Here is a 9,867-nt window from a genome sequence, read left to right on the forward strand (position 1 = left end):
AGACTAGACTAGACTAGACTAGACTACACTAGACTAGACTAGACTAGTTTATTGGCCAAGTGAGATTGGACATGTAAGGATTTTGTCTTCGGTGCATAAACTCTCACTGTACACAAAAACTATAAGTGAAAAATCATGATCATAGTCATCATAAAAATACATTCATTATAAATCATAAGATACAACCCTTATTGAGAGTCATAGGATACTAAATAAGCAATCAATATAAATCATATTAGGAAACCAAATAAAACAATAAAAATTATAAAAATTTATAGTCATAAGTAGAAAAGGAGATAGGTAATAGGAAAGATGAGAAGCATAATAGCCTTACTAAATAGTTTGGCAGTGATGTGGGAATTAGTTGTTTAGCAGAGTGAGGGGATGGGGGAAAAAACTGTCCTTATGTCTAGTTGTTGTAGTGTGCATCATTTTGAGGGTAGAAGCTGAAACAATTTACGTCCAGGATGCGAGGGGTCTGTAGATATTTTCACAGCCCTCATTTTGACTCGTGCAGTCCTCAATGGAAGGCAGGTTGGTAGTGATTGTTTTTTCTGCAGTTCTAATTATCCTCTGAAGTCGGTGTCTGTCTTGTTGGGTTGAAGAGCGAAACCAGATGGTTATAGAGGTGCAGATGACAGACTCAATAATTCCTCTGCAGAACGGAATCAGCAGCTCTTTGGGCAGTTTGAGCTTTCTGAGTTGGCGCAGAAAGAACATCTTCGTTGTACTTTTTTGATGACGTTTTTGATTTAGTTTTGCTTGATGAACCAAGGTTTCAAAAGGCAGTTTTAACTAGGCAGGTTAAAAGGGAAGAATCCCACCCACCATAGTGCCGTACAAAAGCATTTTTGGTGAGCATAGTAGACTCCTATCTCCATACAATATCTCTCTTTCTCTAGCTCAGTCCTAGTCACCAAGGCTAATAGCAGGAGCTAGGGTGCGACGTTTTCAAGACCACAATTTTCCCAACCTTGCTGTAGGGCCCCAAGAACTCTTCCAAGTATACAAGTAGTCCTCGACTTACAAGAGTTCATTTAGTGACTATTCAAAGCAACAACAGCTTTTTCCCTTTTGCGACCCTTTCCTTTACATTTTGCAACCTTCTGGCAACCCGGATTCACTTAAGAATCATGTTACTAACTCAACAGCTGCAGTGATTCATTTAACAACTTTGGCAGGAAAAGTCTTAAATGGAGCACAACTCACATAACAACTGTCTTACTTAGCAATAGAAAATTTGAGCTTGAATGTGGTCGTAAGTCGAGGACTACATGGAGTGCACAAATATAGAAGGATTAAATTCTGAAGTAGCCTTCAGCCTCCTTAACAGTTTTAACAGGAGTGAAATCCATAGGTTCTGACAGGTTCTGAAGAACCGGTAGCAAAAATTTTGAGCAGTTCAGAGAACCGGCAAATACCACCTCTGGCTGGCCCCAGAGTGGGCTGGGAATGGAGATTTTGCAATATCCTTCCCCCAGGAGTGGGGAGGAAATGGGGATTTTGCAGTATCCTTTCCCTGGAGTGGGGTGGGAATGGATATTTTGCAATATCCTTCCCCTGCCACGCCCGCCAAGCCACACCACACCCACAGAACCGGTAGTAAAAAAATTTGGATGTCACCACTGAGTTATAAGCATTCACAAGAAATAATCACTGTAATAATATCACTGCATTTTATCCCCTGCAATCTGCACCAAGTAGCATAAACTAAATTTGAAACTTTGGGGGGCAGCAGCATTCTACAGTTTTATAATTTTTATTTCAAATTAAAATCCTCCCCGCCCCCTTCCTAACCCTCCTTTGGTATGCATTCTTTCCTATTTCCTCCAAGTAATTAGATGCAGGATTCCTTCCTTCCCTTTATTTATCAACCTATTTTCCAAAGTAGCAGAAGGCCAGACTAGAAACAACGGATGGAAACTAATCAAGGAGAGAAGCAACCTGGAATTAAGGTGAAATTTCCTAACAGTAAGAACAATAAACCAAGCCATTGGAATGGCTTGCCTTCAGAAGTTGTGACTGCTCCATCACTGGAGGCTTTTAAGATGAGGCTGGCTAGCCACTTGTCTGGAATGGTATAGTCTCCTTCTTGAGCAGGGGGTTGGACTAGAAGACCTCCAAAGTCCCTTTCAATTCTGTTAATCTGTTATTTAGAGACTGTGCGGTGATCAGGATGAAAACTAGTGATAAACTGGAAGGATCTTTGTAATTGTATCTGGATTGGACCATCTCCCTTCTTCTGGATAGACTACATCAAACTGGTGCTTCGATTTTCATCCTAAAGAGAAAAAGATAGCACTTAGAACTCTTGACAACTCAGAAGCTTTCCTCCTGAGACTCTGAGCTATTTTGACTTCATGGTGTCTCTGCCCTTTAAAATGAAAATTGACACAGTCCCCAAAGCAACAGGGGAAAAAAAACCCCAGTCTCATACTGTATATACTGTAATTAACCAAAACTCAAAGTGTTGCTTGATATAATGAAAATAGGAAAATAGGAAATAGAAAATAGGAAATAGGAAATATGTATGCAGAGGGAATAAGGTTTTCTAAGTAGTGGCTCCATAACTGGGAAACTTCCTTCCAATGGATTTCATCTTAGATTCTTCTAAATTCTCTTTTAAGAAGGGCTTTGTAGCAGTGGTGAAATCTAAAATTTGTTACTACCAGTTCTGTGGGCGGGGCTTGGTGGGAGGGGGTAATGTGACTGGGTAGGTTTGGCCATTTTTTTTTTTTTTTAGTTTTAAAACCATTTTTTTACAATCTCTTCAGCGAAGAGGTTGTAAAAAAATGCTTTCAAAAGGCTCTGATGATCCCAGCTGAGTTGCCTGATCGGCAGAGGTTTTTTTTCTTTTAAAAGCCTCTGCCGATCAGGCAACTCAGCTTGGATCGTCAGAGGCATTTAAAAGAAAAAAAGCCTCTGCCGATCAGGCAACTCAGCTGGGATCTTTGACAATGCCAGCTGAGCCGCGCGATCATCAGAGGCTTTTTTTTTAAAAGCATTTTTTTTGGCTGAAGAGGTTGTAGAAAAAATACTTTTAAAAGTAAAAAAAAAAAAGCCTCTGATGATTGTGCGGCTCAGCTGGGGATGGTGTGGAGGGGCAGGGATTTTTGCTACTGGTTCTCTGAACCACCCGCCTGCATCGCTACTGGATTGGGCGATCCAGTCCGAACTGGGAGCATTTCACCTCTGCTTTGTAGGTATCTTCACTGCTGCTTTTTTCCAAAAGATATAACTGGCATATATGAGTCATCGTTGCTCTCTCTTAATACAGGTAGGTATCAGCTTACTACACCTTGTTTAATAACTGCTCAAAGTTATTAGTGGCACTGAAAAAAATGGCTTATAACAGTTTTTCACACTTACGACCACTGCGGCATCCCCATGGTCATGTGATCAAAATTCAAGCGCGTGGCAACTGACTCAGATTTTTGACCGTTGGAGTGTCCCAGGGTCACGTGATCATCTTTTGGGACCTTCTGGCAAGCAAAGTCAATGGGGAAGCCAGATTCATTGTATAACCATGTTACTCACTTAACAACTGCAGCGATTCACTTAACAAATGCAGCAAGAAAGGTCGTAAAATGGGGCAAAACTCACTTAACAAATGTCTCCTTAGCAACAGAAATTTTGAGCCCAATTATGGTCGTAGGTTGAGGCCAGCTGTACTTGCGTACCTATCTTATGGGTCTACAACACTTTGTTTTTATGTCATTCGATAAAAATTTGTACTTTATTGTGAAACTCAATGATCAACACATGTGCATGTTGCCAGACACACGTTTGCTGGGAGAATGCAAGTCAGAGGTCAGGAAAGACGCTTGCCAGAGAGGGTTAAGTATTGCTTAACTCCACTATCATTTTCCAAAATCCTAGCAGAACTGTGGAAGTCTGGCTGGGATAAGAAAAAGTCTTAAAAACAGTCCAGAGAGATTTCCTCAGAAAAATTGTGAGATAGACATGGTAAATGAAGTTAGTTATGTGTCATTCTACCTAAGAGTAACTTCTGTAATTCATTTCCAATGTTATATTTTGAAATAAACTAAACTAAACTAAACTAGACTAGACTAGACTAGACTAGACTAGACTAGACTAGACTAGACTAGACTAGACTAGACTAGACTAGACTAGACTAGACTAGACTAGAATTTTTTATTGGCCAAGTGTTCCAACAAGCTGGGCTGGCCTAAACATTAATTTTAATGGGTTGCTTTTGTTTTTAATGATGTTGGGGCCAAATTATTTAATATGTTTTTAAATTGCTTTTAAATTTTATATATGTGTTTGTTTTATCTTCGGCTGTGCACCGCCCTGAGTCCTTCGGGAGAAGGGCGGTATAAAAATTAGATTAAATAAATAAATAAAATAAATAAGTGTGATTGGACACGTAAGGAATTTGTCTTCGGTGCATAAATTCTCAGTGTACATAAAATCTATAAGTGAAAAATCATGATCATAGTCATCATAAAAATACATTCATTATAAATCATAGGATACAACACTTAGTGATAGTCATAGAATACTAAATAAGAAACTAAATAAAACAATATAAATTGTAAAAATGTAAGTAACAAAGTTATAGTTATAAGTAAAAAAGGAGATAGGTAATAGGAAAGATGAGAAGCATAATTGTAATACAGCCTTACTAAATAGTTTGACAGTGGGAATTAGTTGTTTAGCAGAGTGAGGGGATGAGGGAAAAAACTGTCCTTGTGTCTAGTTGTTCTAGTGTGCATCATTTTGAGGGTAGAAGTTGAAACAGTTTACATCCAGGATGCGAGGGGTCTGTAGATATTTTCACAGTCCTCATTTTGACTCGTGCAGTATACATATCCTCAACGGAATCCAGGTTGGTAGCAATTGTTTTTTCTGCAGTTCTAATTATCCATTTATTTATTTATTTGATTTGATTTCTATACCGCCCTACTCCCGAAGGAGTGTAGTCTGTGTTTGTCTTGTTGGGTTGCAGAGCCAAACCAGACAGTTATAGAGGTGCAGATGACAGATTCAATAATTCCTCTGCAGAACTGAATCAGCAGCTTTTTGGGCAGTTTATGCCATTCGATAAAAAATTGTACTTTATTGTGAACCTCAATGATCAGAATAAAAAGGGAATAGATCTCTTTCTATTTACATAGTTTCATAAATAATTATAGGTTCTTTAAGGACCTTATATATTTTATGAAGTTAGAGCTCTATGCTTTTACAGTTCCCAGGATTTGGGAAGAAGTAGTAAAATGGGAAAGGAAAATTATTGTCAACCCAAAGCTATCTATCTCCCTGTTTCTCAACCTTGGCAGCTTGAAGATGTGTGGATTTCAACTCTCTCAGAATTCCTCAACCAGCATGCTGGCTGGGAAATTCGGAGAGTTGAAGCCCACACATATTCAAATTGCCAACGTTGAAAATCACTCTCCTATCTGTCTTTGGCCTCATTGTCTCATAGCTGCTTTCCTGTGCTCCCTTCTGGAACTGGCAGGAAATCGTGTTACCCTAAATCCAGTCCCTATACTCCACTCTTACTGTGGCATCCCTTATAGTTGTGTTTTGCTTTTGAATCCATACACCATCAGCGTGCGACACTCAGCGGGCCATGATTGGCAGTCGCGTTGGCTGAAATTCCACCTGTCTCCTGTGAAAATTTCTTCCAATTGGCATGCTCAGGGTTGTAGTTACTCCATACACTGGGTTTTTTTCTTTTTCGCGAAACCATTGATTATTTAACTTTTTAAATATAATATTCTGATAACTTCAGGCCCTTAATTGTCTGCCCACGTTCATCTGGAGGTGCGGTAGGAGCAGGGGTGAAAGTCAGCAGGTTCTGACAGGTTCTGGAGAACCGGTAGCGGAAATTTTGAGTAGTTCGGAGAACTGGCCCCAGAATGGGATGGGAATGGAGATTTTGCAATATCCTTCCCCCAGGAGTGGGGAAGGAATGGGGGTTTTGCAGTATCCTTCCCCTGGAGTGGGGAGGGAATGGAGATTTTGCAGTATCCTTTCCCTGCCATGCCCACCAAGCCACGCCCACAGAACTGGTAGTAAAAATTTTAGGATTTCACTACTGGGTAAGAGAAACACACTACTTTTACACCTCCCAGATAAATGGAACATCTCAAAGACATCCTGAGGCTGCTGTAGCTGTAGACCAAAATGAAAGACAATTGGTGGCATATAGACACCTCCCTTGGAAATGGTTAATGCGCTGTCCTTGTGCTAAACAAAGAATCTCTGTGGATTTGTTCAATGTGAAATTGTCCCTGTCCTCTATTCCTTATCAGTTAATTGTAAATTCACTAGTGAAATATAGCTTTCTGGCTATATTCTTAGATGACCTACTCCAAAATTCTACATTTCCATCTTGGAACATATAGATCCACTCCAGTCTGGAGTGTGTTCAGTGCACCAGAGTTATGCATTTCATGCTCTGCTGTCATCAAGGTGTGTTCTTTTTTTAGCTTTTCCATTAGAGTGTTATGTATGAATCGCTTTTCCAGATAATTACGATAAACGAGCCAGAAAATCATTGTTTTTATTTGGATGTGAAATATAAGACAGTGACAATCTAGCACTTTGCTCATCTTCACTGGATTATGAAAAATAAACATTGACTGTGAATACAGCACGCCCTTGGGTTAAGAACATCATAGTTTAAGGATGACCCACAGTTAAGAAGAGAGCTTTTTATAGCAAAATCTGAGTTAAATATAAATGATTCAAGTTAAATACACAATGGTTTGAGTTCATTACACAACACTATTTGTTTGTTTATTTATTTATCAAATTTGTTTGCCATCTATCTCGCTGCAAGGTGACCAATGCTTACAACATTGAAGTAAAACCATACATAATAAACAGAGATGGTATTCAGCCGATTAGCTCCGACAATCAGCTGGCCCTGCCCACCCGCACCCGCCCTATCCTGTCCTTTATTTCCTGCTTTCTAGTTTATCTCAACTGTGCAGCACAGCTGATTCCCCCCCCCTTCGCTGTTCTACTTACCGTTGCTGACATGGAAGGTAAGCAGTTCAGGTTCTAAATGCTCTATTTTCAGCGCGAAGCGCATGCTCACCGAACCGGTTGTTATAAAATTTGAATCCCACCACTGATAATAAATATAAAATCACAATAAACGTAAAAGTTATAACAAAAAGATGGGAAGATAGGGATATACTGTGTTATATAATGATACTGTTCCAGCTTACATACAAATTCTAGGTAAGGGCAGATCTTGGAAATTGAACTCGTTCTAACATTACAAACAACATATACAATATTTCACCCTGTGCTATACATAAGAAAGGAAGATTTGGTTCTTCGGATATATCCTCATGATCGCCAAAATCCACGTTCAGTACAGGTACTGAAGCATCCAATTTTCCCAGCGCATAGTCCACAAATGGTTTCAAAATTTTCCAGAAAATATCTTCTTTATAGTCACCATTTCTAAATTTAATATCACATGTCATGTAACTTAAACTATAAAATGTTTAAAAAAATAAAAAAAGGTAACTCTGGGTGGCTTACAGTCATAAAATATATATATCTACATTAAACCATAAATAAATGAAAACCAAAAATTAAAATCAAGGACACGTGGGGAGGGCAGGGGCAGAATCCCTCCTCTCCCACAGAAATCCCAGGTGAATGAAATGAAAGGAACCAGTGACAGAGTGACACGAGGTAAGATTCAACCATCATGCTGGCTCTGATAGATGCCTAGCGTTACAAGTTTCTCTTTGCTTAATCAACCTAATTGGATTCATTTGAAGCGGTGTTAAATGCTTAATCAACTTAATTGCTTTGTGGATGTTGCTTGAATTTTTCAGTTACTGATTTCTGAATTGGAGACCAATTATTTCTTGTAGAGATTTTGCTGGATTGTGTCTAGCCTTGGTAACCAGAATGAAACGCGACAACTTAGTGTGGATTCTAATTGACTTGAGGCAGATGGAGAGTGGTCTTATGTGCCAAAATAGATGATTTTCTTTAAAAAAAATGTTTTCTGGTATTCGCTAGCAAGCTAACATATATTTGACAACTGACAGATGTGTCCTCAAACCAAAGTTGATCTTGCAAACACCAGTTGCTCCAATCACACCATGATCATGTAATATCATGTAATCAAATTCCTGAAAAATTCCAAAGACCCTGTAATAAAATTCCTTATCCACTTATTTCACTGATTCTCATAATCTGTCTTTAAATTGGGAAAATTATTTCATTTCATTATTTTATTTTATATTTTATTTATTTTATTATTTTATATTTTATTTTATTTTACTTTATTCTACTTATTTTACTTTATTATTTTATTTTTTCTTTTCCTGACATAATAACTATATAACTTAATAGCTATAACTGCCTGGTTTGGCTCTGCAACCAAACAAGACAGACACAGACTTCAAAGGGTAATTAGAACTATGGAAAAAAAAAAAACAATTGCTACCAACCTGCTTTCCATTGAGGTCCTGTATACTGCACGAGTCAAAAAGAGGGCTGTGAAAATATCCACAGACCAGTGGTAGGATTCAGCCAGTTCTCTCCAGATCGGGCAAACTGATAGTGGCGACTGCAGGAGGCTCCACCCATCCACCCGGATGTAATGCGCGTGTGCAGAAGGCCGTGCGCATGTGCAGACGAGGTCACATTTGGGAACCGGTAGGGAAGGTAAGTGAATCCCACTGCTGCCAATCCTGGACATAAATTGTTTCAACTTCTACCCTCAAAATGATGCACACCAGAACAACTAGACACAAGGACACTTTTCCTCTTTTCCATCACTCTGCTAAACAACTAATTCCTGCAACACTGTCAAACTATTTAGTAATGCTGTATTACAATTATGCTTCTCATCTTTCCTATTACCTATCTCCTTTTTTACTTATAACTATAACTTTGTTACTTACATTTTTACAATTTATATTGTTTTATTTAGTTTCTTATTTAGTATTCTATGACTATCACTAAGTGTTGTATCCTATGATTTATAATGAATGTATTTTTATGATGACTGTGATCATGATTTATCACTTAGAGCTTTTATGTACACTGAGAGCTTATGCACCAAAGACAAATTCCTTGTGTGTCCAATCACACTTGGCCAATAAAGAATTCTATCTATCTATTCTGTCTATTTTTATGGGAAAATGAGTGTATTATTCTCTTCACATCTCCTTAGCTCCTGGCCCGGCTTATACTCAATTCCATCACATTAAAAAAAACAAAAGCACAATTATTCCTTCCCACAACCCAGTGGTGAAATGCAGCCAGTTCTATCCGGCTCGGGCAAACCGGTAGCGCCGGCAGCAGGCAGCTCCACCCATCCGCCGAGAAGTCATCACACCCCGTTTTTGACCGTCTGCGTAGGCACAGAAGGCTCTGCGCATGCATGGAGGAGGCACGTGCACTCCCATTTGCGAACTGGTAGCGAAGGTAAGTGGATTTCACCCCTGCCACAACCCATTCTCTTTGCATTGAAAAAAAATCCAAAACCCCCTTTTTCTAGAAATGGTTAGTTTATATTATTATGTAAAAGTAAAAAGTTGAAGATTGAAGCTATTATTTTATTCTACTGCATCAAAAGGAGTTGGAAGTCAATACCTTTTCTTTCTTTTTTCCCTTCCCTTTTCCCTCCCTTATTTTCCTACTATTTTCTTTTGTATTTTTGTATTTTACATTATGAAATAATAAATAAACAAACTGGTTAAAAGAGAAAAATCCAAAACCCTTAAACTTTCTAGCTCTAATTTGCTATTCATGTTTTATTATTGTGACGTTCACCAGAAATTTCATTACATTCTGTCTCAAAACAAAATATACTTAAATTACCTCACAAGTGAAAATCGCATAATTTTAAAATTGCAC

General features: G+C 38.5%; 1 long non-coding RNA gene across 1 annotated transcript; it reads right to left on the reverse strand.

The window, feature by feature from the left end:
- Nucleotides 1–244: 244 nt before the first annotated feature.
- On the reverse strand, nucleotides 245–9,516 carry LOC148113155 (uncharacterized). The gene is made up of 3 exons (XR_015728355.1): nucleotides 8,454–9,516; nucleotides 7,003–7,105; nucleotides 245–2,281 (listed from the first exon to the last, which is right to left on the reverse strand). It is a non-coding gene; the product is annotated as an uncharacterized LOC148113155 (long non-coding RNA).
- Between the last annotated feature and the right edge of the window lie 351 nt (nucleotides 9,517–9,867).

Source organism: Pantherophis guttatus, chromosome 6 (genome assembly GCF_059756535.1).
Source record: "Pantherophis guttatus breed Tessera chromosome 6, ASM5975653v1, whole genome shotgun sequence".
Lineage (NCBI taxonomy): Eukaryota > Metazoa > Chordata > Lepidosauria > Squamata > Colubridae > Pantherophis > Pantherophis guttatus.